Source organism: Acartia tonsa, chromosome 6 (assembly GCF_053477335.1).
Source record: "Acartia tonsa isolate MP-2025a chromosome 6, ASM5347733v1, whole genome shotgun sequence".
NCBI lineage: Eukaryota > Metazoa > Arthropoda > Copepoda > Calanoida > Acartiidae > Acartia > Acartia tonsa.
Window position 1 is genome coordinate 25,603,246 of NC_137265.1, and position 21,031 is coordinate 25,624,276.

The 21,031-nt window shown below is 30.1% G+C and overlaps 1 protein-coding gene and 1 long non-coding RNA gene across 2 annotated transcripts in view; one reads left to right on the plus strand and one right to left on the minus strand.

The window, feature by feature from the left end:
• Positions 1-9,222, plus strand: part of LOC145323323 (uncharacterized) — a 58,348-nt gene extending 49,126 nt beyond the window's left edge. Inside the window, exons 2-3 of the long non-coding RNA XR_013880920.1 lie at positions 4,867-5,100; positions 8,961-9,222. This is a non-coding gene — a long non-coding RNA (uncharacterized LOC145323323). The remainder of the gene's footprint in view (positions 1-4,866; positions 5,101-8,960) is intronic.
• Positions 1-21,031, minus strand: part of LOC145322229 (steroidogenic acute regulatory protein, mitochondrial-like) — a 243,691-nt gene that overhangs the window by 114,949 nt on the left and 107,711 nt on the right. The window lies entirely within an intron of this gene.

Sequence of the window (21,031 nt, forward strand, 5' to 3'; positions counted from 1 at the left end):
AAGTTTCTAACAAATATGGAATTAAACACCTAGATCTTTATTTAGAATTCTTCTTATTAAAAAGTTGAAAACAGTCCAAAAAGTAGATAAATAATGATAGATCTATGCTCTTTTGGTGGCTTAGCCTCTATCCTCTAGGAGATTAGCTGTAAGATTGTTGTAACTTATTTAGGTGAGTTGGAAGGAGGAATTTTTACCCCTGGTAAAATAGCTAGAAACCTGCTCCTGACCTTTACAAAATTTTTCTAAAGACTGTGAAATTATTAGTCCAAAAGTATTAGTCATCATTGTTAATTTTGTTTAAGCCCAGAATCAAACCATTTTTAAAAGAATCCAAAGGCAGATGGAAAAGGGACTTCGAAATTGTAAAAACCAAAAGTTGTATAAAGACGCGATCTAATCCGTAGTTTCAGGATACTTTAAATGAATTTTGATTGGTTAGTTCCAAACTAGTAGAGCCTAAATTTTTACCCAACAATTTTAATCTACAGAAGGGGTAGTTTATTTAATGTAACTTCTATTGTCTTATCCCTGACCCAAAAGGGCTACATTTAATTTTTATTTAAGACTGGCGACAGACGATAATCTACAGATAAGCTGTAATACTAATTGATAAACCTAATATACTTTAAATAATCATTTCATGAGAAACAGGAAGATTGTTTACTTAGAAGTAAGTGCAGGGTTAAAGGAATATTGATATAAACAAGGTTCCAGTTTGGCTTCGAAACCGATCAATATCCGCAAGATTAAAATTTGTATCTTATCGTATTATAGACAATTTTCTACAAAATTAAAAAGAAAAATCATAAAAGTATAACCAGTTTTGTTTGCCCGGGCTCTCGGAATCTCGGGATCAAGAAAGCGGGAAACAATCCTTTAATATTTTTTTTATTTTTTATCCGCTTGAAGTTGTCTATAATAAGATGCAATTAATAAATCTTTCTGTATAAATAATCTTTATCTTTTTAATAACTTCAAAGACATTATTTTTCTATCTACCTATCCATATGATCGTGATATGAAAGACAATTTAGGCAAGTGAAAACAAATATTGGTTTTAGTCTTAAGAAGTCTTCATGTAGGTTTTTAAAGTACAGCAAATATTTTAATTGGAATTAGGTTTGTAATAATTTATTTTGAGTTCTATTGGAATCTTTTTATATTTCTACTAGCGGCTACACCCCTAGAAGCTCTAGGGGTACTGGTAGGAGGGGGAAAAACGACCTCATCCCATTTTCAAAAGAGTCAAAAACATATTTTTTGGGGGGAGGGGGGGGTGAAGATATCCTCTCCAAAAATAGTTTAAAACCTTCCCAAGACCTATAAGAAGCTTCGCTGTAAAGGAGAATAATTTCGGTTCAGCGGTTAGCGATATCCTTCGGGACAGACAAAAAACGCTTACTACTTTATATAATAGGATATAAAAATATTTTTAAGTTATTTCAAAACAGATAAGACAACAAATTAACAGATATTTCAATCTTTTGGTTTTAAGTAGTAACGCAGTAACTCTAAAATTGGGAAGAAGGAATTGGTTAGGATAATAAAAGAGTGGGTAAAATTGGGAGGTTTCAATGTGGAAGAATGGGTATGTGGTTTTGAGCAGTTGTTTATAAGGTAGTAAAATTGGTGTGAATTCTTTTTCGCATATTATTACATCCATACAACGTAGATATTCCAAAACTATGAAAAATGGGATATTAGGTAGTTAAACCCGACATATGATAGTATTGATTTTATAATAATTTGCGGTTCTGATGATTTGATTATAATACATATGGGGAAGTTAATGTACACTAAAACAAATTTTTATGGGAAAATTACAATTTGTTAGTTATTAATACTCTACTGTTATTGCTTGAGATATCTAAACTGTACTAACTTGCATCCACATAAATATATGAAGCCTATTAAGACAGAATTTTTAACCTTTTTTACCTCTACTTGCCTCGTTTCTTACCACTAAGTAATCCCCCCCCCCCCTCCTCCCAACAAAAAAGTTTTTGAAAGGTAAACTCTACGGCCAAGATTTAAGTATGGGGGCAATTTTTACTTGGCCCATATCTTTTAGGGAGAGGTTATTTCAATCCTACCCTCTTTCAAAACTAACTTGTAATTTGTGTAAATAGAACTATTTCAAAAATAACTAAATTGAAGGAGAGGGAATGTTGGGTGATTAAATTGTATAATACGGGATCTTAATCAAAAAAGATGAAACCTAGATGACAGGTTTGTTGAAAATGTTTCTAAACCAACAATACAAGAATGATTGATTTATGACCAAAAATATCTTTTAAGTATGTTTCTACAAAAGCCTAAAAAAATGCAAAACAAATTCTATTTTCTTAGTAGCTAGATTAGCATGTTTGTCCAATAAGATCTCAAAGAACTAGTCGAATTTTGATTGAAACTTTTGATTTTTTGGGGTAAAAAAGTTGGAAGCAAAATAGGTTTTTCTTGTATCTAAAATACTGACCAGACAATTGAGACTTATAGGAAAGATTTGTTACTAAATGGTTTCTTTATATTACTTTTTAAAACAATTTTATAGATATATCAATCAACCTTCCCAAAATTAGAGAAAATATATGATAAATTAAGAATCAAATTTCCTTGAAAATTTTGGCTCAATTTCAACAGATTCTCGTCCAATTATTCCCTAAATTTGATAATCGATTCTAAAACTGTATGATTCTATGGATTTGAGGGTGTCTTGGGGTAAAATAATACATCTAGAGAAAAGCAGGAGCTTCAGATCTTAATACCGTTAAACCGATAAGGTTCTTATTTACAGTGAATCTTCTTATAAGTCCAGGGAAGGTGTATAACTATTTTTGGGAGAGTACCTCCCCCCTAAAAAGAAATATCATCCTTGACAAAAATAAACTCCAGTTTTTTTTCTTTTTAAAACAAAAATTGAAAGTGGGGAGTCGAATTACCCAACCCCCCTCTCCCATCCCTTTCTTCAAGGCCCCTACATGATGAAATTTATATATGTATAAAATAAATCTATGGAAATAAGTGTAAGATACCCCAAAATACCCTATTAATATAATATGAAATTCAAGTCGGAATGAGAAATTAATTCAGTTACAACTTAAATTATTATTGCTGCACCTTCTTATAAAATCAAAGAAATTGATAATAAATTTATTATATTATTCTAGAAAAGCATAATTGTGTTTTAAGAATTGTTATATAAATAGCAATTATTCATATTTTAAGTTAGGTTAGTTTTAAAGCATTTTTAAAGTTAGGTTAGTTTTAAAGCTAAAAAAGAAAATGTCTAACTTATCTCACAAATAGCTAACCTTTCTAATTTAGATATAATATATCTTCAAAATTGTATAAAAGTTGTATGTACAACTTAATATATTTCGCAATGAGTTGGTTTGAAAATTTTAAAGACAGGATTTCCTTATGTGACTTTACAGGACACTTCATGATTTAGGCTTATCTTACAAAGAAAGAAAGAATATATTCAGTGCTAATATTTCATCTACTCAATAAGCAAACCAATCAAAATTAACTGAAGAATACGGTTTTATAAAACTTTGGGGGCCACTGTATTAAATAGCCCATTGTCCCATCTCTCTCTCTCTCTGGGTATTGTCAGTAAATCACTGAATACGGCTTGGATGTGTTGCCACTTGATTCTTCCTATTTATAGTGTATCCTTCCTGATATATTAATCCTTTAAACTTTTTGGATAAAATAAAGTTTTTAAGTCCTTTTAAATTAAGACATTGATATATATAAATATATTGGTATATAATGACTTAATATATAGCTAGCTAGGTATGTAACTAATGTATATATGTAAGATATGTAAGTAGGTACATGAAATAGTTTACATTTAACATATATTCACATATTAACAAGGAATATTAACCCAATAAGTAGCGCAGCCAACACAATTTTAAATATAAACTTAATTCAAATATATTGAAATATATTGAGAAAATCTACGAAATATTCATCTTCCTTCCAGTAATATTGGAGGAATTCTATTTATTAGGGGATTGAAAGGGCTAGAGCTTAATTGGGTTCGTTTTCAGCCCCCTTTTAATTCATTTAGTAAATGAATTATTTACATAAAAATTATTGCTAGAGCCTTTTAAACCAAATATATTATCACTACATGTTGAATGAATGTATCTTTAATGATATCGGACTGCCATAAAGACGTACAGACTTCTCTTAATAATATTATTATAGAGTAGCTGCGCTACTTGACGCATAGGAAACAATAAAAGTAATGTTTAATTTTAAATATTTACATGTTCTTAAATAACTGAAATGATTTTGCTAAAATTTACCTCAAAACATAAACAAATGTTATCTCAGTAAACACTTGACAAAGACAAATATGTCCATAAGTAGCGCAAAAATAACATACAAACAATTTTTTGGATGGGGAAGAAAAGATTTAAAATTTTTTTTAATCTAAAGAATTATTGTTTCGCATCATGTTATAGACAGCTTTCCGTGGATATTAAAATGAAAATTTATAAGATTAAAAGCAGTTTTCCTAGCAACAAGAGGCCATAGGCCCGGGCTAACATAAGTATTAGTTTTATTACTTTTTATTTTAATATTCATTAAAAAAATGTCTGTAATATGATGTTATATATATATCAATTTCGGTATGGAAGAGAACCGGTTCTAATCCAGTGGATATTAAACAGTTTTGAAGCCATACTGGAAAAGATATTCTGCATTATGAAAACCTTTCTAATAGTTGTTGCAATATATTTTTCAGTAAATATATATCACTCCTATTGTAATTTTAAGTTAGAGAACTGTTAGATGTATGTATCCTTTTCTATCTTAATCTTAATTTAATTGACTATTTTTTTTCAGATGATTGGCAGCGGTTGAACTATATTAAAGCTGAACAAAATGAACGTATCTACCCTGCGGCCATCTGGATAAATTATAGGGTCTACTCGCTCCTATATACTTAAGCCCATCTAATGTTGATATAAAATTCCATTTGGAGGATTTTTTATGAATCCCTTAACGGATTTTTGTATCCATTAAACGAGAAGAAGGGATGAGTCCTATATCGGGAATGCAGACAAACCAAGAAAACAGGTAATATTCAAGATATTGAAAGATAAAACATCTTATCTTTAACTTTTCCGTCGGTCAAAATTTTAGTTTATCTATGCTTTAATATTAACTAATATATTTCATCTCAATAATGATTTTTATTGGGGGATAATGTAAAAGTCAGTTTTTTTCGATAAACGCTTAGATAATATATAAATTGCTTTTATTGATTGAAAAAACAGTATAACAGTTAGATAGCATTTTTATAACATATTTTAGCAAAAAGTGTAATGCTAAAAAGATAATTGTTTTACATGTACACAGTTTATGAAAATTGCTGACGGAACTTACCAAAAAAAACTAGAACTAGTATTTTCAAAACCAACAAAGCTCATTTTAAGAAGTTGAAATTATAAAATCTTTAAGAAGTTTTTTAATCTCTGAAGTTTTAGAATAGCTTAACCTTTTCCCTTTGTCTTTTTAAAGATCATGTGGTGGTTTAAGGCTATTTATTTTAAAATAGGACCCCTTTGGGCAAGAATTTTGATAAAATTTAAAAAAAAAGGATTATATTAAAACAGAAACAAGTAGGACAAATTGATTATCAGACAAACTGAGTAGTAAAACATGATCTGTGACTTGAAGAATAGCTTTGCTACATTTATATAAAAAAAACACGAAAAGAACTTGCTTTAATTTCATGGCTCTGTGGTTCCCACCCTCTATTTGAAACCCTCAGTCTTGCCTACCTAAACCCAGGCTGGGAGGGGATAATTGAAAATTAAACTCGGATCCAATAATCTTATAAACATGTTATTTCATTACGTTGGCTTTAAAAGTTTAGTCATTTGATTAAATCTTGATTGGTTTGTTTAAACTAGCAGTATTTAAACTTTTTATACAAATTATTTTAATCTTCAGATTAAATAATTTGGAAAGTACATCAATTTTTTCAATAGCCTTATCCTTCAAAATCCTGAAGTAACCCCCCACTCTGGACATCTTTAGAAAATCATACAATATAGTCAAGAAAATATTATAATAAACAGCATAGTTTAAAACCAAAAATGTCTGCTATAATAGACAAGTTTATTATTGGCATTGAAAAAGTGTAATTTAGAAGAAAAAAATCACAGGTCTAAGACAATCAACAACAAACATTTTTCCTAGTAGATTAATTAAATGAAATTGTCGCCTAGATATTAAAAAAGACCAAATTTTTTTTTGGTTCTTTGTATTTCAACCTAATATTTCCAAAAATCTGCTATATATTCTAATCTACCGAAAAATTAAACCTTTTTATACGTACAGGTGCGTAACACCAAAAAATAATGGATAAGAAATCTTAATGAGTTGATGAAAAAGTTACTTTAATTTTGACGAATTACTTATATGTTTTGCTATAATTTTGTTAGTTAATACTTTTAAAGAAAGCGAAGCTTCTCTGTAATTATGAATGGCTGTGTGTACTTTTTTCTAAAAACAAGGATGACAACATCCATAAGTAGCGAAGCACAAAAAATCATGGATGGAAATACGTAAAAGTAGATTTAAAGTTTATTTATTAAAATCAGGAATAGATTTATTGGAGAAAATAAACACAAAACCTTGTTTTATTTTGTATAACGATGTCGGTCAAAGTAAAAGATGCTCATAACAATGGGAAAAATTATTTTGATACTGATATCCCAAAATGCATCAGAGATATGGAAAAATAAGGGGAAAATTTAAAAATAGCCAAAAACCTGCAAAAAAGCAGTCTGACCATCATGGTTGTTTTCTCTAAACAACAGGGAAATTTGAGTTTGATATGTATAACTGAAAAAATTTTGGAAATCGGACCATAAATACAAAAGATATGGAGAAAAAACAAAAATAGCCTAAAACCTGCTGAAAGCCAGTCTGACCGTTATAGTTGTTTTCTTTAAAGGACAGAAAATTTAATTTTGATATGTATAACTGAAAAAATTTTGGAAATCGGACCATAAACACCAAAGATATGGAGAAAAATGTGAAAAATACAAAAATAGCCTAAAACCTGCTTAAAGGCAGTCTGACTCTCATAGTTGTTTTCTTTAAACGACAGGAAATTTAATTTTGATATCTATAACTAAAAAAAATTTTGAAAATCTGACCATAAACACTGAAGATATGGAGAAAAATGTGAAAAATACAAAAATAGCCTAAAACCTGCTTAAAAGCGGTCCTATCGTCATTGATGTTTTATACTTAATTGTGCTCTTTAATAATGGGAATGTTGTCAAAAAATTTCAGCATTCTATCTTTTATAGGAGCTGAGTAAATCCCATTTCCCCCATAGCGTTACGGACTGACTGACTGACGGACTGACGGACTGACGGACTGACGGACTGACTGACGGACAAAGTGAATTATAGAGTAGCTTCGCTACTAAAAAGGTTCGTTTAAATCGTTTTACCTATGGACATTACAAACTGTACTTACATAACAAGGATTTAACATCCATAAAAATGAAGCTCCTTTTTGGACATTTCACATTTTAAGACTTAAATATATAGAGATGCTTTGCTTATTATATTATACCTAATTATACTAGTAATCTAAACTAAAAAACACGGGAATATCATTATTCTATCATGCAAAAAATTAATTAAAAACATAAAATCATCATACTGAAAATGAACATACGGATTTTCTGGTAATGATTATAGAGCTGCTACGCTGTCTAACCTTTGTAGGAATCATAATGCGAAGTTTGAAATCGATAGAACAATTCTAACATGCCTAAATAACGATGAAAGCAATCCGTTACGGACGAACTGGCGGACAAACGTATACCCTACATGTGGAAAAAATTATTTGCTTTTAAAAATGTTAATTCTTCAAGAAAAATAATTCAAAGTTTTTTCAATTAGTATTTTCAATTCTACATAAACCCGTAAATCAATTAGTGTGCCTTTATTTGCCCCACTTTAACAAATCTGCATTTAGCGACGCTACTCTATATAAGTGTCCGTGTCTGTCTGTAATGCTAGGATGGAACTTCCAATCCATTCGCTAGTGCTATGTTAAAAACAAGTAACGTTTTGCAGGGATCTAAAGGGATAAGACAATGGCAGATAAATTGATGTATATCCCGAATGTAGATAAAATTAGTGATGGAAACGTTAAACACTCAACTGAATGAACGAACCAATCAAAATTCACTGAAATCCCCAAAGTTGTTAAGCCAACGAATAAGAATATTTTATAAACTTTGGGGACTAGTGTAGCCCATTGTACTATCTCTCTCTCTCTCTGCACGTTTTGAGATGCTTAATGAGTGGAGTAATGTTGTAATAATATGCGTTTCTTCAGATTTAATACTATAACATATGTGGGGAAGTGAACGCACAATAAACCTGTAAATTAATTAGCAGTTTAATAAAAATGAAGATTAATTCTGTTACTCCAAGGGATAAAGGTATGGCAAAATTTTCACCTTAAAAGTGACTCTTTGAAACAAAATCTAAAACTCAGAGAAACTTAACCAAAAAAATCAGTTCCACTTTGTATTCGACTAAAACAACAGTACAGATTCTAAATGCTGCAACTCTTTTCGGTCGAGTTCCTTTGTTTTTAAATTTTGGTTACAAAAGTGAATCATCCACCTTCTCCTTGACAAATCCCTGTATCCCGGAGTTATTTTTCTTTTTAAAAATCCCACGTTTGTGTTAATTAAACCCATAGCATAGGCGTATAGAGAGGAGTATACAGTACACCCTCTAAACCTATTTTTGTGTGAGGGGGGAGGTTTCAAATTCAATTCGTAGCTGTTTTGGCATAAAATATTTAAAAATATTAGGAACGATTTTAATGACCTCTGTTTTTTTTATAGATGTTTTATTGTTTATATCCTTCTTAAAATATGAATTTAATTTCAGGAAAGTAATAAGCCCTGTTGGGTGGAGCCAGCGAATCCAGCCTCCACCACCAGGCACCAGCACCGGGCACAAGAAAAGCTGGGACCAGTGGTCACAGTCCAGCCTGGATCAGACAGGTCTAGGACCAGGACCTCCAGTTATCAGAGATCCTATGGACCTACATAATCTATCACAGGCATCCATACACTTACAATCAGAGATCATATTATTTTTTTAAAAACTCGCATATTACATTTTTTAAATCATCTATTCAAGAAATAAATTTTCAAGTATGGCTTCGAAACCTATTAATATCCGCTGGATTTAAACCGATTTCCAGACATACTAAAAAATCATGTATAGTATATAGTATAGCTTTCCAGGATGAAAATAAAAATCATAAAATTAATACCTCTTTTGTTAGCCCGAGCCTTCGGCCCCTTAGGGTGTGCAAAACAGGTTTTAATCTTAATTTTTTTCATTTTAAAATCCGCGGAAATCTGTCTATAATACAAGGCAATAAACAACCATTACATCAAACCCTTATACTATTGGACGTAATCGTCCTTGTTATAAACATCAAACTTCTGGTCTTAATTTGAAATTATATCTCATAGATTTCTAAAGCATATTTGATTGCATGATTGTGTTGCTTGTTGCATTTTTACATTTTTCCAGACACATAATTGTATAATTGGATATAATAATAATTTCTTCTACACAAGGAGAGTGGCTACACTACAATTTTTTTCACTAGTTGAAAAGAATAAATAATAAAAGCTATATTAACTCCCTTCAATATAAAAACAAATCTTCAGGTTTTCAAGAAGGTGATTGGTTCTAGTCTCGTTTTAAACCTAGGTTGACACTTCACGTTTAAATGGTTACTTTTGCTGTTATTTCAAGCAAATGATGTTCCCATTAGGATGGTATAAACAAACAATACGCATAGCTATTCACAATTAGGACTCCAAGAAAAAGTTACTGCTGTCAAAGGGTTAATAAGGCGTTTGGGCATATGGAGCATTCCATCCTTGTTGATTTTCTTATTCATTTTCATGGTTAATAACTTGCAGTAGCAGATAGTGGTCTTACATTTCTGCAATTATTCATAGACAACAAATAATGAGGTAGAAGGGGATATTAAACTGAAATCAATCTTTTCTGTAGTCAAAAAATGTTAAAATTAATTTCTTGGACGAATTTGTGCTTATTTATGTAAAAGGTTTGTAGGTCACCCTCGATACCGATGTTTCTCGACAGCCCGTTAAAGTTACTAATGTAATGGCGTATTTAGGTCTGATATGAAATTTGGATATATAAAGAATTACTCTGCCCCTTTTTCCACACCCAACCTCTTTTATCCCCCCAAAAATATTTTATACGAAATTAAAAAAATTATAGTGTACAATTTATAATTTGTTGCTATTTTTGAAGAAAACAAATTTTTCAGGAAAAAAAATTAGAGAAAGTAAAAGATTTTAATTGAAAATTAATTTTGCAAAAATACTCTATGTGTACCTTTGTTCGTCCGTTTGTATATCTCTCCGTTTAGGCTGGTTCATATTTCCTTTTCAGAAAAGCCTTATTTGATTAAGAAGTTTAAGAGAAAGAGAAGAAAATTTTAATTATTTAATAAACATACATATACATTTTTTTAATTTAAAATCATGATTATGCATTTTAAAAGCCGATATTTAAATTGATAAAGATATCATGATATGTAGATAAAAAATATCTAATAGAATTTTAATATTAATAATCAAACTATGATATTTTATCTGAAGAAAAGAATAGTCCATTAACTTTAATTTTCCTATCCGTAGATAAATGCCTTAGATACCAAACTATTAATTAAAATTCCTCCATCTTGTCTGCTAGTCAAAATTAATTCTTTAAAATAATTTTTTGTTATCTGTGATACTTTAGCATACTTTCTTAGACACACTTTCAATAAAATTAATTTCTACTGATTTCAAGATATCTGAATTTGCTAGTCCTGGAAAAATACTTGTGGGCCTAAAAAAATATAGGTATGACTAGTAAGATATATAAGTTGGACAGAATTTTAATGTTAGAGGGAGATTTGAAATCTGCATCAAATTTTAAGGATTTTTTATAAAATTCGTTTTTTATATAATTCTTTATCTAAAAGCGGAAATACAGTTTATATTAATTAATTTTGACATCTTTGATTGGTGGATTGAAAATTATCTGCGCTCTGATTGGAGAAGCATAAGTGTCGCACATCATTCAACCAATTAGAGCTCAGGTAGTTTCCAATCCACCTATCCTATTGGTCAAAATTTATGAACTTAAATTGTATTTCCGCTTTTATATAAAGAATTATACAAAAAACGAATTTTAAAAAAAATCCTTAAAATTTGATGCAGATATCAAATCTCCCTCGAACATTAAAATTCCTTTCAACTTATATATCCTAATGATTAGGGTGGGAGTTGAGCTAAATAGAAGCTACATTATTAGTTAAGATCTCTCAAAATGCTTAGCTTATACAAAATAATCAGTGTTGAGACACACTTTATTGTTTTTGTGAAAATAAGTTTTTTTCAGCTTGAATATAAGAAGGAACATAATTTTAAATGAATGAACTTATTTGGATGAAATTTTTTTATCAACCAGATTAATATCATTCTTAGGGCGTGGCAAATATATCTGCTAAAATCCAGGGAGATCAATTGGGATGGGACATTTGACAAAAAGCGTTTGTAGCCCCCATTATTGTTTAACAAAACTATCCGCCATGTAAATCGAAAATTGTTGTGGACCAGTTTGGACAGTTACTATATACAACCCAATCAAGATTCAATATCCGTTTGATATGAACCGGTTCTCAGCTACTCAGAAAAGTCATGAATCGTATCTTATTATATCCAGTTTTCTACGAATATAAAAATGTACAATTATTATATTTTAACCAGTTTTCTGGGAAATCTCGGGGCTAACAAAACTGGTTTTAATCTTATAATTGTACATTTTTATACCCGCGGAAAGCTATTATTAATATAATGTTCAAATAACTATTTTGTAGTTGGCGCCATTTGTACTTTTTAAACTAATAAAATAGATTGGCTGTGCTGTTAAAAATGTTATGATATAGCAACAACACCCTAACCAATTATCAATATTCAGTTTTCAAATATTTTTTTTCTGGTTCCTACTAAGCATTATTATTTGACTATCACAGCATAAATCAGAAAATTTTTAGCGTTATAACCTACTGTAATTGTAGTAGCTCAGTGACTTTGAAAACTTTATTTTGATAGAAAATCATGAGATATCTGCTTTTCTCAATTTGTTACTATTTTTGCTATATTAAAGAAAAATATTGGGCTAAATTTTAGTTTTACAACAAACAATTATTTAATGTTAAATTATAAGATAAGTAAAAAAAAATAATCTCTTTTTTTACTGTAGGGAATTTCTCTATTTCTTGTTTTATTTTTACACTGGAAATATATTTTTGTTAAGATAATATTCCACCAGTGTCACAAGGTTCATGGAATATAAAGAATAAGAGCAAAATAGATACCTACTAAATTACAGTAAAATGGTATGGCAAACAGAGATTGAAAAAAAATTGAACCCCATTTCCTTCAAGATTACAAACAAGAAAGTATGAATTTACAAAATAACTTGCTAAACAATAAATAATACTGCAATGACAGTTTTAAAAGGGTAATGGGATAAATAGGATAAAATATTAGATTATAATTCCACTACAATAAAGTATGTTTCAACCTCTTAACTGCCAAGCATCATAAAATATGATAAAAATATGAAGCGCCCAGGAAATAACTAATGACAGAAGGGAGGCACGAAAACAAGAGTAGAAATACCTACAGACGTATAATTTAAATTACATAAGGCAACAGTCTGTTGGTCACATAGGAAAAAAGGGGGCGGGCTGGAATTTAGACAAATTTAACTAAAAGCAAAATCTAACCTAAGTGAAAAGTTTTCCAGGGAGGGAGGAAACATTGGGCTGTTTTTAACAAAAGTCCCCAGAGTTTTATAATAATAACGATTTCCTTTTCATTGGGTTATCAACTTTGGGGACTTTGATGAATTTTGTTTAGTTGGTTCATCAAGTTGAGTGTTCATCAAACGTTTCCACCACTAATTGTAGTATACAGAAGGGGTATTTTGGTGTAAAAGCATTGCGGGTGTCCATTAATTTATCGGCCATTGTCTTATCCCTTTTAATCCCTATGACTTTTCCTTATTCTCCAAAGTTTTTCTTTGCGTCTCTTATGCCAGGAAAAAAACATTTAAATTCTTAAGAACAAAAAAGACACTTCGATTGTGAAAATATTAGATATAGAATAGTTTTGTTTAAATGAATACATGTTTCCATTTTTAAGAATATCAGTCCCTTATTATGATTTGTAGAAAAGCTATAATTTCCACTCTGGTGGGCATTTGTACACAGGGAGGGTTATTGAAACTTTCACGTAAACAAAGAAATGAACCTTCAACCCTACCCCCAAACCTAAATTTATAGAAAGTTGTCCTCGGATACAAAAGTTAAAGCCTCCATGATTAATTCCTACTATGTTAGCAGAGTTACCATTTCATTCTCTAAATTATTATTTTAGATTTAAAATCTCACAATATTAGGCCCATTCTGTTTGAACCAGTAAATAAATAGACAAGGTTGACCGCTCCCTAAACTAAGCCTGACACCCCTTTTTTTCTTAATACCTCCCTTACTCCCCTCCTCCCCACCCTTTCACTCCAAAACCCCTTACTTCCGAATGCGCCATTAATAGATTTAATAACCCTTCCCCGCATTATCCTCATGTTTCATATCCGTAATACGCACCCGTTTTCCACAGCCGTTTCCCAGATGGCATAATCCCTTAATTAAGCCTAATTATTGGTTTTTCAAAATATCTATTCAGTTGATACCAAATGTATTTTTTCTACTTTTTACTTAAAAACAATTTGCATAAATAACTAGTCAAATTGATGGTACCTATTAACACTTTTAAAATCAAGAAAGTTGGGTAAATATAAAAAATGTCTAAAACATGCCAAAACAAAGGAAAAACAATATTTTCCCAGCAAAACTAAAATTCATTAACATTTTTATGATAATTAGATTAAGCATTTATGATTTAATGAAAATTTAGTGTTCAAACGATAATGTAAAAAAAAAAAATTTTAAACGGATATATGGACGCACTGACAAACTGCTTATAGTGTAGCTGGAAAACTATAAATTATTATATTCTTGATATTTTGTATGTTAACTAAAATATCTGCATGTTTGTTATTAAATTGAATTCTTTACGTGCTGGGCAAAAATGTTGTAATAGTATTAGGAGGAGGGAGGGGGGCAGGTAATAATTAAAGTTGTTTGGTTAAGATCTCAAACGCAAGTCCTGCTTTTTTAAAGATTCTTGGTAGGTCTAATGTTATTAAATAAGGAAAAAGAGACATGTCAAAAATTTTAAAAACATGAAAAATCTACATTTCTTACTTTTGCAAGATTTACTCCTTGTTTAGTGTGATGTGTATAATTTAGTGCAATATTAAAATTTGAAATGGTTGCAAGTAAAGCGAAGAAAAAAAAATTAAAACAACTTTGCCATGGTTTCCTAGTAAAACTAATCATGGTGGGATAATGTATTCGAAAAAAAATTTTGCCTCCAACTTTTACTTATATTAATACTGAGCTGGATCTTTAAATCATTTTAGTGGTGAGCCAGATCGGGGTGAGCCGAATTTCAGCCAATCACAGCGCGGCATTTCATAAAATGCTGTGCTCTCATTGGTGGAAAGCTTGCTCACCCCGATCTGGCTCACCACTAAAATGATTTAAAGATCCAGCTCTGATTAAAGTTATGCGTTTTCTGCAATTTACATAATTTTGGCGAAAAAATAAAACATTCTCTAAATTAAATCTTTTCATACTTTTTCTTCACCTTTCGTATGAAAACAAAGTTGATATAAGTAATATTTAATAGAAAGTTTAAATGATTAAAAATATATGCTCTACCTTAATTTTAGTAAATAAAAATGTTTATAATGGGAAATTTGATTTAATCAAGCAATATTTTTGAGTTTATCCATCTATCAGAACTTTTGGCTTGTAACTATCCATTAAAAACACATAAGCAATAATTCAATATCTCATTGATTTTGATTAAATTACTGAATAAAAGTCCAATGTCCGTGCATAAAATGCCACCCGTGGTTTTGTTTATAAAACCCAAGAACATTGCTGGAAAATATTTCAATGTAGCTGAAAATTAATTCAAAATAAAAGGATAAAAAATATGACGCAAATTTTAGGTGGCTGTGTTTTTTTATATAAAAATTGAACAACATTTTATCACAAGAAATATCACTATAAAATTTCCTGCATATACTTGTTCTATAGGTGTTATTAATAAAGAAAATTATAGATATTCACTTAAATTGTTATATTTTACTCATGGAAAAGAAGTAGGCAATACAGCTTTCTCCAGCTGTAATATCAATGCCACTGTTTTAAATTTTTGCAAGGCACCATATCAATTATATACTCCAGTTTGTACAAATATGATTTTAAGAATAGCGTTAATATATGTTTATATTAATGTGGTTATTGAACTTCATATAAGACTCTGATTAAGTAGACATACGCCATCAAGGAAAGCTAATAAAAATAATTTTATTTTTTGTAAATGTATGAACACTTTTCTTTAGAGAGTAGTGTCTTAGTATTTCCCATGTTTATGCATTGCATAAGGTGTGCATTACATTCCGCTTAATATCAAATCAAAACACCAGAAACGCCTAACAACGAATGTTTTTTGCGAATATACGGAAGTTAATGTACACTATACAATTCGTAGGTATGAAGAGTTTAGACAATAATTCAAAAAAAGTTGATTGCTGCGCTACTAAAATAATTGTCATTATTAAAGAGCATTTTTAGTGCAAATACATGGTTATGCTTTGAAATGAAAAAAAAATTATTAAAGTCCAAAATAATCATAAAAATGCACGAAATAATGCAAAGACAACAATTAAAAGAGCAAATTTGTTATCGCAAGTGAAAATTACTGACGAAGTGACACAAATTATAGAGCTGCTGTACTTTGAAAAGTATGTACTTCTCATTTTTACCTTTACCTGCACTTAAATTTAGGAGCAGGTTAGAATTACGACGAAAGACCTTACTCAATTAACTTTAAAGATGCTGACTGCCAAACAGCTGACCAAATTGACAACGTTTAGCTTTTAATGGAACTTAAAGAAAAAGCTTGAAACTTATATTACATAGTCAAGACCTGATAATTCTCATAAATCGCGCAGCACATGTGAACGGGTAAATAGACGAATTTAGGTGCTTTTCTCTGCTAATAACTATTCCAAATTATGTTAAGGCCCAGTTGTGTAAATTATGACAATGTGTAAACTTAATTTGAAAGATCAGACGCCAATGGCAGCTCTTTTTTTTGACAAACTTAAAAATCTATCTTCATATTTTCGACTTGATGCAAATTTTGTATTAACAAAATGCAGGGTCTTGCAAGTCAAAACAATAGGATTGCATCAATTTAATAAAAACATGCACATACACACACACTCTATCAAGTAGCGGTTACTTTTTACAAGCTTGGGTAGGTGTTAAAAAGTTTTTGCAATACTTTAAGTGTAGATTTTAGTTTTTACATTCGTTTAAATATAAGTGGGGGGGTTTTTAATGCAACCATCTCGTAATCAGTGAGCAAATGGAACTTACAATTCGAATTTCGATCTGAAATTTTGCATGAGTAATCCTTGGTAGGTCTATTTTCCCTGAATCGAACAAAAAGTTAAAAAGTAACGGTTAACAGCTCAGCCGTTTAGCCGTTTTTTGGCTATTTTTGAGGCAAATCTGCCATAAATTATGTAGGAATCAACTTTTTGAAACATATTTTTGCTTAAATCATGTGAAATGATACAAAAAAAATATTTTTAGATTTCTAGTACCAGCAACTAGCGGCTAGAACAGTTTGAAAACGTTTTGGAGCAGCATAGAGTATTATGTGGAGATAGGTTTCGTGATGATTTCCCTTGAAATAGTTTTAAAAATGGCTAAACTGCTGAGCCGCCAGCCGTTAGCCGTTACTTTTCCTACTTTTTGTTCAATTTAGGGAAAATAGACCTACCAAGGATTACTCATGCAAAATTCAAGATCAAAATTCAAATTCTAAGTGCCATTTGCTCAATGATTACGAGATGGTTGCATTAAAACCCCCCCTTTAAATTAGCAATTATGGGTTAAATCTGATTTTTGTTAATGAAAAGACATGATTTTTATGTGAAGTTTAAGCGAATACTTTTCAAAAATAATTATAGAGTAGCTATTCTTCAAGAATGCATGATAACATGCTCTAATTTACCAAAGTTCTACCAGGGATCTGAAGGGATAAAGTTATAAGGATGATAAATTAATGTACCATTTTGTATATTTAATTATCAATTATTTAGTTTTAAATTGTTACTGAAAATGTGTTGACATTTATTTTGTACAAACCAATCAATGATAATGACAACCCAAAGTTTTTAAGCTAACGAATTGCAGAACGAGTTGATAACTTTGGAGTAAAGTATAATTTACATGCCAATGTCTCCTCCCTTCCTGTATTCTACCTACTCCCGTTTCAATTTGTTTCAAGCAAAATGCAAATTTTTTTGATTGCAGTAAGCAAAAAGTTATTAGTTATCAAACTAAACAACCAACATTGTCTTGAAAAGGTTAGATTTGAAAACCTCTGGAGGATGGATTTAAATTTATACAACTCCATATAAGTCTCATCGTCATGTACTTTAAACACATATATCTGACATAGCAGCAGTAGATACTAAAACACAACAAAAAATTTAAGAGTTGTTTCTTCTGATATATACATAGTATCATGTCGACAAATTTACTTTTTGAACAAAATCGTCCTTAAACAAATATTAATTCTTTAGTGTAAGAGTCAAGCCTTATGTCAATTGAACCAATTGTTAAGGTCACAAGTTCCTGTTTTTCAAAGAATTCAAATTTGTGTCACATTACAGGATAGGCATAAACAAATTTGTGTCACAACTCACATTACAGGATAGGCATAAACAAACTTTCAGCGATTGAAATCGCTTTAAATTCTATTGTTTGTGCGTAAAGTAAAAATGGAAGTTTGTTGTATATATAAAACACAAATTACTTGATCAAAATTGATTAAAATACCTTGGTAACTTTCCATCTTGCACGCTTTGAGAAACAACAAAAATTTAAGTTAGAAAACTATGTTGTTAAATTGTGTCTGTATACCAAATCAATTTTTTAAAAACTTTAAATGTTTCCTTTTTTCCTTGAAGCTTTCTAAATTGTAGCTTTTTAGGTGCCTTGACATTCCCTCATAGTTTTCTACTAACTTCTTGCACTTGGCAGAACAGCAGTATAACTACTTTTTAGTATATCTTGTACGACAAAGCCAGGTGGACTCATAAAATTAATATTTTTGACGACTCAAAGATCTTTTTGTTTAAAATTTTCAGAACATTTTCACACAATTATCAAATTCTTATCAAAATTTCTCTTTAAAATTTAAATATTCTAGAAGTATAACCTATATCGCTAGTTGAAGAACAAATATCCCTCTCCCCTTATCAAATACCTTGTTTTTAGCTTTGCCATTAACTATATCGGGTTGTAGGTTTAAATAACTGAATTTAACCTAAACAAGGATGACAACATCCATAAAAGCGAAGCTCTGAAACGGTAGGACAAACGGAAATTAACACTTGTATAATGTCAGAACTGAATAATCAGAATGCGAATGTATAAGAGTCAAAGCAAAATTGTAAGTAAATTTGTTGAAAAACTGCTTGATACAGGATAATGATTATGGACATACTTACATTTATAGGACTTGATTATAGAGTTGCTTCGATTATAATATTGTACTTTGTTGTCTCAGGAATCAGTATACCAAAAATCAGACCAATCGGATAATTAGGTCACATACAAATTTGTTGTTAAAAATGTAAAAAAAAATCAACATGTTTAAAATGGACGTACGGACATTCTGGTAATAATTATAGAGTTGCTACGCTTTCTAACTCGTACCTAACTACTAAAGGAATCACCATGCAAAATTTGAAATCGATAGGACAATTCTAACATGCCTAAATTAACGAAAAAAACTATTTAAAAAAGTAAAAAAAATCAACATATTTAAAATGGACGTACGGACATTTTGGTAATGATTATAGAGTTGCTACGCTTTCTAAATCGTACCTAACTACTAAAGGAATCACAATGCAAAATTTGAAATCGATAGGACAATTCTAACATGCCTAAATTAACGAAAAAAACTAGTTAAAATTTTTTTTAAAAATCAACATGTTTAAAATGGATGTACGGACATTTTGGTAATGACTATAGAGTTGCTACGCTTTCTAAATCGTACCTAACTACTAAAGAAATCACCATGCAAAATTTGAAATCGATAGGACAATTCTAACATGTCTAAATTAACGAAAAAAGCTATCCGTTACGGACGTACGGACAAACCGACCCTAATTATAGAAAAGCTTCGCTTTTAAAAAGTGTCTAAGATTATTTTTTCTAAAATAAGGTCAACTTGCAATAAAAGTAATTTTTCCAGAATATTTTGTAATTTATATCTCAAAATTTATCTCAATTTTAACCAAAAATCTTTCCCATAAACTTTTTTAGTTTTAATTTTTTTCAATTGTAATAAACGTCCTTAGGTAGTTTAATTACAAATCATGAAAAATAACTCAAAGAACATTTAGGTTTCCATTAAAATCTAAAATCTGTTAGAATCAAAGTCTTATAAATGTAGCTCATTAGACAATGGGATGTGGGACAATAATTCAATGTTTATTGATGTGTTTAATAACTCATTCATATAATTCTAATATTGCCCTTAATTAACAGTTCAAAAATGTCTTCTTTAGTTATGACGCAGTCTTGGCGTAGACATAAAGCCATCACCTACCCAATTATAAATTTATAATACAGGAGACCAGATTATAATGTATGGATGTGTTACCAGGATTCTGGGCTGTCTCAGTCACCAATACTCTACTCAGAGAGTCCTCAACTCACTATAGGAAATTATGCAAACTTTATGCGTACACCCAGGGTTATACTTAATGCTAGAATTATATTGACATAAGGATATTAATATGATGATATTAATAGTATTGGTTACATGGTAGGTAAAATGTTAGTGCTAGGTATTGCGGCGCAACCTTTGGAAAAGGTGGTATCCTTTTAGTAGCAAAGCTACTCTACAATTCACTATGTCTAACAATCAGTCTGTGGCGCTATATGAGGAAATATGATTTTTTTTCCGCTGATATTTAAGATAGTCTGTAGATTTTTTTATGAAGATATACCTTGCCAAAGAGAACCAAGTATACGTAATTGGTCCGCTGGTCCGTCAGTCAAGAAAGAAATCATGTATATACATATATTAATATGTACAGGTTTCGTGATTTTCTATCTTATCTTCCTGTCATTTTTCTTTCCATTTCCTTATCATTATGATAATGAAAATCTACTTTGTATCTATTTGTTTTATTTGTGCTTTACTGCTTATGGATGTTGTCATCCTAGTTAAAATAAGTCTGGCTTCCTTATTTTTAAAACTATACATTTTCATATAAGTATTGATATTTTAAACTATTGATTTATAAAATTACTATATGTTTTTTAAAGATGTGCAATAACTTCCGTATATTAACAAATTATCAATTGTCTGTTATTTGCAAAAAGATAAAACAACATAATAATAAAGGGGTTAGGGGGGTATCGATTGGAAGGATTGTTTTTGCTGTTGTAATAAATAATAATTATGATGATTTAATAATTTAGCACAGTTGCAGAAATCAATGCACACCGATTTGATACCCCATCAAAAATTAGTGACACGCTATAATTATAATTCTAAATTAGCCTAATTATTATCCTTTAAAATAGTTTTATATTGAATATGTTACCAGAGAGAAGGAGGGGGGACAATAGGCTGTTTATTACACTAGTCCCCAAAGTTTTATAATATCATTTTCTGATT